General features: G+C 41.0%; 1 protein-coding gene across 5 annotated transcripts in view; it reads left to right on the forward strand.

The window, feature by feature from the left end:
- The window catches only part of SMARCA2 (SWI/SNF related BAF chromatin remodeling complex subunit ATPase 2), a 164,297-nt gene that overhangs the window by 107,841 nt on the left and 44,040 nt on the right, over positions 1 to 12,416 (forward strand). The window lies entirely within an intron of this gene.

A 12,416-nucleotide genomic window follows, 5' to 3' on the forward strand; every position in this document is an offset into this window, starting at 1 on the left:
TGAAAAAATGGTGCTTTCTTATTTTGACTGGGGAGTAAAAATCCCACAATATTCCTTGGGGAGCACAGAAATATCAAAATGCTCATAGGAGCCATGTGTGTGAATGTAATTTGAAGTGGTTGTCTCCTTTGAAAGTTTAGCTCTACTTTTCATGACTGAGAGCAGACTCAGTACCTTGACAGGGAGAGCAACCTCGGGCATGTATTCCAGACAGGGCCAATAAATGCATGCTGGAAATAGTAAGCACAGTTGGGTAAAAACCAAACCAAACAGAAGCAGCTATTGGGAGTTGATTCATTTTCTCAAAGGGGAATACAGTTCCCAAGCTTTGCAAGATGAGGATTTTAGGACCCAGGGCATGAGTTGGTAGGTAAATAAGTAGAAAGGCAAGGAGAAGAATCTTGAGACTGGATATCAGAGGCAGACAGGGCTTGGTAGCCTCTGAGAAGTGATTTGCTCAGGGTGTTGTATGATGAGAGGGATGTGACCTGGATTCTGAAAAGATTGGAGTCTGCGGGATTCTGAAGAGACTAACAAAGGCATCACTCATGTTTATGACCGAACAATTGCATATAAAATGTAACTCTTGTGTGATTATTTCACTGTCATAGACCTTTCAATAGTCCAGTGGCCTCGGAATATGGTTCTGTGAATTTCCTTTGTTTCACCGTTGGGGTTGTAGTTGTATGATTAAGATTCATTCTATAATGTGAGACTTTCTTTTAAAAAATAATACCCATTTCTGAGCTTAGGAAAATTCTATTTTCTTTCTATTATTTAAGCAATAACTGAAGTACCTGGAATGTTGTTACAGATGAAACAACTATAATCTAGGCCAATGTTTTAAAATCAAATTTTGATATGAATAATTTCCAGACATTACAAGCAAAATAGCCCTGTTTATTGGGCAAAAATGCAGCCCAACTTACTTCTTTTAAAAAAAACAAAAATTCTGGACAGTTGCTCTTAAGAAAGATAGCATTATGAATCTTAGGAAGTTTTCAGGTTTAAGACACCTTATTTTTTTTTCTTTTTCATACAGCTTACATTACCTATGGTTGTGTACCTAGCACTGTACCTAACTTGTCTTAGAGACTCAATGAGTACTTGTGAAAATGAAAGTATGATCTCAGAAAAATGGAAAGTCACTAACTTACCAGTAATGTTGGGGTAGCATTTCTCTTTTTAATGTCTAGTAAACTCCCTTTTTATCCATAGCAGGCACATCTAAAAATGAAAAACTAGTTTTTTTTTTTTTTCATAAAACTATGCTATGGAATTTGACATTTATAATTTTAACCTTAGGTGCCTTGCTACATACCAAGTCATCCAAGAACCCGAAGCTTTTCCCAGTAGAGCTTTATTGGAAGTATCTTTTTGTAAAGGAATCATTTGAAAACTCTGTCTATATTTTGTGTGAGCTGGCAACTTGCTGTTAAGCAGGATTATACAATTAATACAGCAATCAGCACAAATGCCTAGTATGATTGGTTTTCTTGTTCACCGGTAGCAATCCTGTTTATTATCAGCCTATTAAGTTTTTGTTCTAATGAATTGAAATTCCAGAGGTTCTCAAGGGCCTGGATGTAAAGAGATGTTCTCTACTGGCCGATGATTGAACACATTGTGCAAAGCCGGCCAACATTGCCTTGAAAGGGAGATTGGCAAGGACTGTCGTATAAGAAATGCTCTAACAGGGCTAAAATAATTCTTCTGTTTTCCTGGCAATGTTGCACAAAGGCTGCTTGGCTGAGGCATCAGAGCTACATAGAATCCCAGAGTTGGAAGACAGCTGAATGGTGCAGCTACCATCCCGTGCTTAAATTGCAGCCTGTGCAGTGCCCATGCCAAGAGGCTGGCCAGCCCTCAAAGGAAGGACACTACCTTTTTGTCTGCATAGCCCCTGTGGTTCAAGGTCAACCCAGATTATTAGTTCTTCCTCCCTTTGGATAGAAGCTTCTCTCCCTGTAGCTGCTTCTCACTGGCCTTGATTCTATTCCCCGGAATGAACAGAACAATATGTTGTCTGTCTTTAGCATCACAGCCCCATGGATAAAATGTTTCAGGACTTATGTTCATTCTGGAATGATCTTCCCTACCCTCCTCTTCCTTTTGATCTTTCCTTATCCTTCAAGGCCCAACTCAGTGGCTGCCTCTGATGTGGTGCCTTTGCAGGTAAATTCTAACTGCCCTTCCCACTCTGCATGCACACGTCCTTTGCTTATTCTTCTGTCATGGTTAAGTTCCAGTTTCCTTGTATTCCTGTCATTGCCAACCTGCCTGATTTCTTTACTACTTGGTAAGCTGGATCTAAATTTTGTTAGAATTTGGGGCTTCCCTGTGCAAATTACTATTTGCATCATTGATCACTAAGTAAGTGACCATTGATCACTACATTGAAATAGCACTAGATTGATGTATAAGAATGTAGATGAGGGTGATGTTCAGTACTTGGCTACAATAGATACACTTAAATATGCCCTATACATGGACATATCAAAAAAAAAAAAAAATCAAAGTTTATTTCTTACTCATATAAAAGTTCTTAGTAGGTATTCCTGATTGGTTAAGGCACTTTTTCTCCAGGGGGTCATTCAGGGATCCAGTCTGACAGAGCTTCTGCCAGCTTGGTCATTCCATCCTCAGGAACTGGAAATGGGGAAAACAATATGGAGCCCTAGATGTGGAGTTCTAATGGGTCGTGCCTGAATGGTTACACATCACTTCTGCTTTTATTCCGCTGTGAACTCAGTCATGTGGCCATTCCAGCTGCACAAGAGACTTGGAAATGTGGTCTCACTCTAAGTCCAGGAAAGCAAGACCTTGGTCTTGCCTCAGTCTTTGCCTTAGCACACATAGGTCAAATTTAAGTGATCCTTCAATTTACTTTTAAAATGTGTTATAATTTCATTATAAACAGGTTTTATTCTGTAATCGTGTATGCTAAAAATGCCTACAGTATCCTTGAAAAAATCTATTTAAGTGGAGGAATTTAAAGAATATTTTTTCTGCATTCATAATGTTTTAAACAGTTCAGTTTTTTAAAAGAATATTTTAAGTGCTTTGAAATCCATGTTTCCTTTGGAACTTTAATGTCTTTGGTGGTAGCCAGTCTCACTTCATCTTTTTTTGAGTGGACAGTTCAATACTCACTTACCCAGTGGGCTGTTTCTTGGGGGCTCCTATCCCATTTTCCTTCCTCAAATGGCATCTGGGTAGAGGTGGAACCTGGGTTGCGGCATGGCCTTGGGGATGGCGATCTGGTTCTCTTCCCATCCTGTGGGTTCCAGCAGGTCTCTGTACAGGGCTGCTAGTCTACTCCTGTCCCAGTGCAGTCCCAGGAGGGCTTGGCCACAGTCTCCACCCAGAAACTGTCCCACATTCTGACATCTCATTAAGACCCCTGGCCTCTTTGATCATGTAGTACTCTCAGCTCTTTTGCGTCCTATTTGGGAGTCTGCAAACTCTTGACTGTTTCCTCCACATTATCCTAGAACATGTAGGATGCAATTGAACTGGCCTTTTCCTTAACTGTGGCTAAGTCACTACCAGGGATTATCAAGCCCCAAGCTTTTAGAATCTGATGGTTGGGCTGCTCTGGGATCTTTTTAAAACAACATGTATTATGTTTATAGATTTTTGTAAAAGTTTGAGACCATATGAACATATTCGAGGGATCATTCTAGAGCCTTGGAAGGAGCTTGTGAGAGTCCTGAAACTCATTTAGCTTCCCGCCAAATCTACCTGTGAGCAATTGCAGTGCCTCATTCTTGAGCTCCTCACTCCAGCCTCCCCAACATCTCAGGTTGGACCCTAAGGTACAGTTTTCCATTCAACCTCAACTGTGATTCAATGCTAGCACTCACTACTCAGCACAGACCCCGTAAGATAAAGGGCACTGACCCCAAAAAGAGACACCAGCCACAGTTTGTGGATTCCTTGGCCCCCCATACATCTGACAGGCTTTAAGTGCAGGAGATTCCGTAATTTGCTGAAATGATTCATAAAACTTAGGAAAATGCTTCTCACATTCACAGTTTCACTATAAAGCATATAAATCGAGCAAATTAGTCAAATGGCAGAGTGTGAGGAAATCTCAGCTCCCCTGGCCTCTGTGCTTGGAATCTGGGCACATCACTCTCCTAGTGTGTTCTCTAACCAGAAGTCCACTGAGCTTCAGGGTCCAGAGTTTTTATTGGGGCTTCATTATGTAGGCAAACTTGATTGAATCATTGGTCACACGGGTGAACTTGATCTCCAGCTTCTTTGCCCTCCCTGGAGATCATGTTGGTGGAAAGTTCCAAACCTCTAATCACTGAGTTGATCTTTCTGGTGACCAGTCCCCATGGGAAACCATCTAGGGGCCCACCAGGAGTCACTTCATTCACTTAACAGAGATATCCCTGCCACTTAGGAATACCAAGGCTGTAGACATTCCATGCCGGCAACCCTGGAAAAGACCAGACAAATTCTTTATCATGCAGTAGGAGGAGTTTTCAGGATTGCCTTTGAACCTGTCTGCCTCTTTGCTCCTTTACCTTCCATGGAAGAAGACTGTCTCCCTTGCTTTCCTGTCACACAGCACTTTCCTGCACACTGTGTGTCCTGGTTATAGTGTTCTGCATTGTGGCTTCTAGTGCCTTTCTGAAGATCCCCATCCACCAGGCCTGGCTCTTGATTGCCAAGGGCCTGTGGAACTGAGGGGAACGCTTTGTGATAGAATATAATACCTACGCTTTTTGGTGTGTGCAAAGCTAAGAGGCCCAGCCAGGAGATGACCAAGTGTGAAGAGGCTTTTTACTTGCAGCAAGTAAGGCGAGCACTGGAGTTAATTTGCAAATTAATGTTCTCCTTGAACAAAGAAGGCAGGACTTTTATTGGAGAAACTTGGTCATATGGGAAAGACTCATCATCCCATGTAGAGGTGGGTGCATTCCTTAGCATGTTCGATTCTAGGTCATAACCACGTTTTTCTTCAAAAAGAAAGATGGCAGGCACATTCCTTAGCATACTCAGCTTTGGTCACAATCTCATGATTAAAAGAGAAGATGGTGGGCTCAGGTATCTCTGGGCAGAGAATTTAGCATTTTAACTAGCCAAGTTTTCTCCCCCTAAAAACAATGAGTCAGAGTGACTTGGTAATTTGGAGGTGGTTTGTTATAAGTTTCTTCAAAGAGCCTTAACTGAAATAAGAACAACTTTGAAGGTACCTTCCCAGTATCTTAAAGGGGCAGCAGTTTTTCTCCTTGTAAGTAAGCCTGACCCTGAAAGTGCCTGCCTTACAGCCTAGCACCTAACATCTTCTCTGGGCGAAGCCTGGTTGAGATTGCTGTGTGATTGTGGGCTCTGGATACTGTTTTGGAAATCAGAGGTGTTACATGTCTTTGCATCCCTACTTCGTCTAAATCCTTTTCAAAGCAGTAGGTCTCTTCCTGAGCAGGGCATGGCCCACCCATCTGGAAAGTGTGGAATATTCATGATTTTAAATTACTCTACTCATTTCTGTTTATAACTTTCCCATAGTGTGCCCACGGTGGTAACAGTGCTGTGCTACATACTACACCGCTGTGTGTGTATTTGAGGACACATGATAATTGGCTTGTCTTGATAATTTCTAGGAAGGGCTTCACTGTGTCTTTCTGTGTGAGAGCAGGCATCCAGCTACCAAAATGTCAGGCCTCTGATGAACCTTTTTGATTTAACTTCAGCCACATGTACACTGACTGTAATGTTTCTGGCATTTTAAGGTGGCCCTCATTCTTTGTAAAATTGGAGTGACTGAAAATCTAAAAGGTGGGCTAAATGGTAATTTCTGGAATACCTTGCTTTACAATCTTTCCTGCTCCTTTGGTCCTTCTGCCAACTTCAGAATCCTTCCCTTCCTTACAACACTCAGCAATAACCCTGAATTTATTTAATTGCTGAGTGAGTGATTTTTGCCCCACAGCACTTGAAGATAATTGGAATGCAATCTAGATTTTGTGCTCTGTATAATTTGCAATTGCCAGCCGGGTGGCAAGAACGGATTTTGGAGAGTATGCCTTTGTAAAACACAGTGAATCTGATGTCTTGAAACTGATTTTTTTTTTTTTTTTTTAAACAGTCCCTCTTATTTGCTGGTGTAACTTTTAAAAAAAGATTTTTTTTTTTTTGTAATTGTGAATGGACAGCATGTCTTCTTTATTTTGTTTATTTTTTTACGTGGTGCAAAGGATAGAACCCAGTGTCTCACACGTGCTAGGCAAATGCTCTGCCACTGAGATACCATTGCTGGTGTATCTTGCTACCTTTTTGAGGGCATCACGTGTCTTCTGTGGGTGTGAATGTATGGATGCTGCTTTTAGTATACTGCATAGATGCTTGTTTTGAAACGCCTTGTACATTTGGGCCCCAGTAACTATTTTATAAATCATGGTGCTAGGGCCCACTTCCCTAGATCTTTAAATCCGGCGATAGATATAGTTAGTTCTAGAAGTCATAGAGGAACCTTGAGGAAAGAGGAGACAGAACACCCTTTTCCTTGATTGATCTGTCACCAGATGTGAGCTTGAGTTTTCTGTGACTTATGTGCCTGAGTGAGCTCCCCATAATCATATCTGCTGCCAAATGAAAGGATTTTGGGGTTTTCCTCTTCCCAAAGCTTGAAGTAGAGAAAATAAAATAAAATAGTATTGAAATATATAGTACCAGGGCATAATCAATAATAAACTATGACTCCTTTCTGTTTACTTTGGTGTCTTAAAAAGTTAGATAGTACTTGGATGCACATATAGTGTAAGCCCCTTTAGTTGACCTGTCATAGGCAACCAAAGTGCTAAATTGACATAGGAAAAGGCAGACAAGTTCTTGGAGACTTCAGTCATAAAGAACAGGAAAAAGTATGAGGAGAGGTTAAAGAACTTGGGGTTTCAAACAAAATATTTGAAATTCTGTTGGAACACACCATGAGAAATAAAAAATTTCCCCACATGTATGAACAAGTAGGCTGTGGATTTTTCTCTGTCTAGGAATCTTCGAAGTCATATCTCTACTATTTGAGCTGGATTAAGTGTGATCCAGCCTGAAATCAGAGATGGGCTGAAGTCTCTCCTCTGGGCTTCAACTTGAAGCATTATTCTGGAGATAAGCTTTTCTCTAAAAATACTTTATTATACCCTTTCAAGGTTTTTTGGCTCCTTTATCTAAAACATAATGCATGTCATACTTTTAATATTTTCCTGCTTTTGTTTTGTTACTTTAAATAATATGTCCTTGAATTTCATTATAAGGCGTAAGACTTGCCGAAATAGACCTTTTTTTCTTTTTTCTTTCTTTTTTTTTTTTTTTTTTTAAATCAAGTGACATTTTAGCTTTTAAAATTGGGTCATCAGATTTACTGGGGCAAAATTTTCTTGAAAGCTGCATTTCCGTCTTTATACACAAGGGAGAGCTAAGGTCCTAGAAAATAGATTTGGGTTTTGCCAAATTCCAGGTTCTTCAGTACATCAGGATGGAATAGGGAACTAAATGATCGTGGTAAGAGTTGCAAATTATTTGGGGAAATATTTGACAGTAGTTTAAAAAAATTAATAACTTTCTACAGTTTTTATTTTATTCTCATATCATTGACTAGATTGCTATAACAGCAGTTGAACCTTAGCATGTTCCCTTTTGTCAGAGATCAGTAGGGTAAATTCAACAGAAGAAATAGTCTTCAGAGGGCCAACTAAAATAAATATTAAAGGTTGAGAAGTAAGACTTATTTTTATCGATTTTTTTTTTTTTAAAACCTAATGCCTGGAATTTCTGGTCTTGATTTTTGTCCTTTGAAATCAGGATTCACCTCAGAAATCAAACTCAGTCATTGAAATCACCATAGAAAATTGAATCTGGTTCACAGATACAAAGGAGGCTCAACAAGTTCACATTTTCTTTAGATTGAGCAAAGTTTCTTTATTTATGCAGAGAAAAAAATAATTTTAGGAATATGTCTGCTTTTCTAAATCAAGATTTGGTTTTCTGCACTTTTTCACCTTTTGGGGGGGGATAAGGTGAATCAATAAGGTGACATGAAGTCTTCATTCACGGGTGGGGTACACTATAGGAAGGTAGAGCAGGTGACTTCACTGTGCCTGTCTAGGTGAGTATCAGAAAAAGAACTGTCTCTTCTGATGGCTGTGTATCTCCAGAGCTGAGGGTATTAGATTGAGAGCATATAGCCTTGGAATCTGATGAACTAAGGAAGAATGGAAGTTCCAGCTGACCTCATTAGCTCTGGACTCCAAGTGCCCTGGGCCCTTCTCCTAGCTTTGTTGTCCTCTTCTGTAACATGGGGGAAATTTTAGCACCTGCTCGAGAGGTCGTTCTGAGGTTCAAATGTGAGTACCATAGAATCTGGCATATAAAAATATCCCAAAATACATATATTAGCTATTAAGAAAAATGTTCTTTCAAAGAAAAACCTAATGGGTAATAGGAGAAGAAGAAAAAAACTCTATTGTGTCTTGAAGGCAAGGTTTGGGGTGACAGGATACAGGTTAAAATGGGGGATAAAGAAACCCCTTTCCCTACTCACTACTGGAATTAAAAGTAGATGCTATGAACTGGGTGCTGTGGTACACACCGGTAATCCCCATAACTCAGGAGGCAGAGGCAGGAGAATGGTAAGTTCAAGGCCCACCTCACAACTTGGCGAGATCCTGTCTCAAAAATATGAAAGTAAAAATGCCTGGGGATGTAATTCAGTGGTAAAGTGATCCTGAGTTTAATCCCCAGTACCTCCTTACACACACACACACATACACATACACACACGCGCACGCACAAAGATGGTATGTCTGTTTGCTGAATATGTTGTGGGACTTGGCCACAGGCTTATCGACCTTAAATAAACTATATACACTTAGCTGTTAACCATCTTTACTCCAACTGCATGCCAACCTATACTCCCTCAGCCATTAATCATCTTTTCTCTGGTTTTCTACCTGAGCCTCCATGCCTGTAGAAAGAACATGGGGGCTAGCAGCCAGGCACCTGGAGTGTGGGTCTTAGACAGGTTTTTTGGTTATTGTAGACTGAATGTATGTATCGCTCCCTACCCCAAATTCATATGTTGAAATCCTAAGCCCAATGTGATGGTTTTAGAAGGTGGTGCCTTTGGGAGGTTTTTTATAGGTCACAGGAGGTAAGCCCAAATGAGTAGGACTAGTGCCATTACAAAAGGGACAGAGATCTCTTTAGCTATCTTTTGCCACGTAAGGATACAAGAAGTCAGCCACGTACAAGACAGAAGTGGGTCCTCACTAGAACTGGATCATCCTGCACCCTGTTCTCTGACTTCTAGCCTCCAGAACTGGGAAAATCAAATTTATATTTATAAGCTCTGTTTGAGTTCTCCAGAGAAACAGAATCAATAGGCTATGTAGAGATATAGAAGAGAAGATTGGGGCTAATGAGAGCGCACTCACCTAGAGTGTGTGAGACCCCAGGTTTGCTTCTGTTCTGGGTTAGGTATGAGATGTCCCCAAAAGCTCATATTTGAGACAATGTAAGAAGGGGCAGAACTAAAATAACTAGATTATGAGAGTTGTAACCCAGTCAGTGGATTAATCCACTGGGATTAACTGGGTGGTAACTGAAGGCAGGTAGAGTGTAGCTGGAGGACATCGGTCACTGGGGGTATGCATTTGTAGTTTATATTTTGTCCTTGGTGAACAAAGCTCTCTGTTTCCTTTGCACCCATGTCCTGAGCTGTTTTCCTCTGTCCTGCCCTCCTGCCATAATGTTCTATCTCACTTGGGCCCAGAGCCATGGGTTTGGCTGTTCATGGACGAGAGCTCATGAGCCCCAAATAAACTTTTATTTCACTAATTGTCCTCCCCACCCCGTACTAATTGTTCTTGTCAGGTCTTTTGCTTACAGCAATGAAAAAAACTGACTAAAACGGATCCCCAGTACTGGGGGGGAAAATTGATTACTGGAATCAGCCCATGCAATTATGGAGGTTTAGGAAGTTCCACAAGATGCCGTCTGAAAGCTGGAGACCCAGGAAATCCAGTGGTGTCAGTTAGTCCAAACCTGAAGTGCTGAGAACCAGGATAGGGGGCACTGGTTGTATAAGTGCCTGATTCCAAAAGCCTGAGAACCAGGAGCTGTGGTATCCAAGGACAGAAGAAGATGGATGTCATAGATCATGAAGAGAGAAAGAATGCACCCTTCCTCAGCCTTTTTGTTCTGTGCTGGCTCAATGGATTGGATGATGTCTGCCCACAGTGGTGAGGGCAGACCTTTTCTACTCAGTCCACTGATTTAAATACTCATCTCTTCTAGAAATGCCCTCACAGACACCCAAAAATAATGTTGTGAGCTATGTGGGCATCCCTTAGCCAAATCAAGTTGACACATAAAATAATCATCCTATCAATCCTTTTTTATAGCAGCCCAAACTATCTAAGACATGGGTAATTTGCATTATCTGATTTGTGGAGGACCTTCCATCTACCTAAAGAAACCTCTAAAATGTGTAAGCTGTTTTTTCTTTTACTTTTCACTGTGGATTTATTTTTTTAAATTTTTTTATTATTATAATTTTTTTTGTTATTGGGAATTGAACCCAGAGGTGCTTTACCACTGAGCCACATCCCCAGCCATTTTTATTTCTTATATTGAGACAGAGTCTCACTAAGTTTCTGAGGCTGCCCTTGAACTTGCAATCCTCTTGCCTCAACCTCCTGAGTTGCTGGGATTATAGGCATGCACTGCTGTGCCAGGCTTTCTGTGATTTTAATAAAGTGGTCATCTCCTGCTTTTTTACATATAAAGGCATACATGGAAACTGAGTCAAAGCAAATTCAATTCAGTATCTATGTACTGAATATTGATTATGTTGAGCCATACATTGTGCTTAGACAGGGGAAGGTGGTGGTATCAAGGCGTCATTCCTCATAGTTATGGCTGCTTGCCTTATTAATGCAATTAAGAGTCAGACTTGAGAGGTGCTATTAGAGATAATATTGCACAGTTAGCCACCTTGAAGAGCTTGTCAAGAGCAGGTCTCCGAGTATACACAGGTGGGAATTAAGAGATGGAAACAGATTGTGAAATGCTGTAACTCATAGGGATTTTCACTGTTCAAGAAATTAGAGTTTAAACAGCATGTATTCTACTTAGTGCTAGGCTTTCCATGACAAGTGTCCCTTCCCATCCTCAGGCTCCCAGAGGAGAAAGGGACTGCTGCCTCCTTGGCCAAATAGTATGGCCTGTGGGCACTGAAGGCAGGGGTTCATCATCTTGCTGCTGCCAGGACAGTTGAGCTGTCCACCAGCAACACCTGTGTTGGTGTGGTTTCTAATAACCCAGCAAGGCCCCCAGGGAAAGAGAAGTACAGCTTGGCACATTCATTCATTGACAAAGGAAAAAGAGATGCAAAGTTAGATGCCAAGATAATAGGGATCTGGAGCATGCAATGTTTGCAGATTCCTAGTGTTGTACAGGGGAGTTTTCCTCTTTGTTCCCAACAACTCAGGTAGCTTTCAGGGAGGTCAGAAGGAACTTTCTAGAACAAATATCAGTTCTGATCACCACCCCTGTATAAACCCTCCAGTGGCCTCTCATTGTAAGCTTAGTGAAATACAAACCCTTTAACAGAATTTTAAGACTATAGTCATCTCCTCCCCTTGCTCTCTGGGCAGCTGCGCCCTGGGACTGTGTCTCTGGTCCTTTGCACTCTGGAGGCCTGTCTCTCAGATCTTCATATCTCCTCCTTGTTCAGATGAGCTTTTTCCAAGAGATACTTCCTGACCACCTTGCTGAACTACCCAGCCCCTGCCAGTGACTGTCCATACCATGCATTACTTTTCCCTGCAATGATTGCCACTGTCCACAGGGTATCTCATTGTCCTTTTCCACTAGCATTAAGCTCCAGGAAGGCCAAGGTCTTCCCCATCCTCTCCACTGCTGTGTCCCAGTACCTGGAGCAGTAGTGTCCTCAAAGTAAGCACCCACCAAACACATGTGAATAAGCAATGTACTGGGCAGAAAGGAGGGCTGCAGAAGATTTGGTTGCAGTCCATATCTTTTTGGCAAAGTCAGTAAAATCACGTTTTCAGTAATATGGGTCAAGGAAGAAGTTGTTGGCATTCTCCCTATTAGATTCCAGTGATCCTTGTCTTCACGTAAAGATTTCTTAAGAGAATTCAGAAGGCAGGCTGTTTTGACATGAAAGTGCTTTTGAGCTTTTCAGGAATGTGAAGGTTCTGTTCTAATTTCAGAACACATTGATGAAGATTATTTAAATTTGAATAAAAAAGCACAACCATTGCTTCAACCCAGCTATTCCTCAGAAATCCTCATGGATTTTATAACAACTGTCTTCTAGTTGTTTTTTTTTTTTTTTTTTCTTTCAGCAAAAACTAGATTAATATAGCTCATCTAACTCA

This window comes from Sciurus vulgaris (genome assembly GCF_902686455.1).
Source record: "Sciurus vulgaris genome assembly, chromosome: 15".
Taxonomy (NCBI): domain Eukaryota; kingdom Metazoa; phylum Chordata; class Mammalia; order Rodentia; family Sciuridae; genus Sciurus; species Sciurus vulgaris.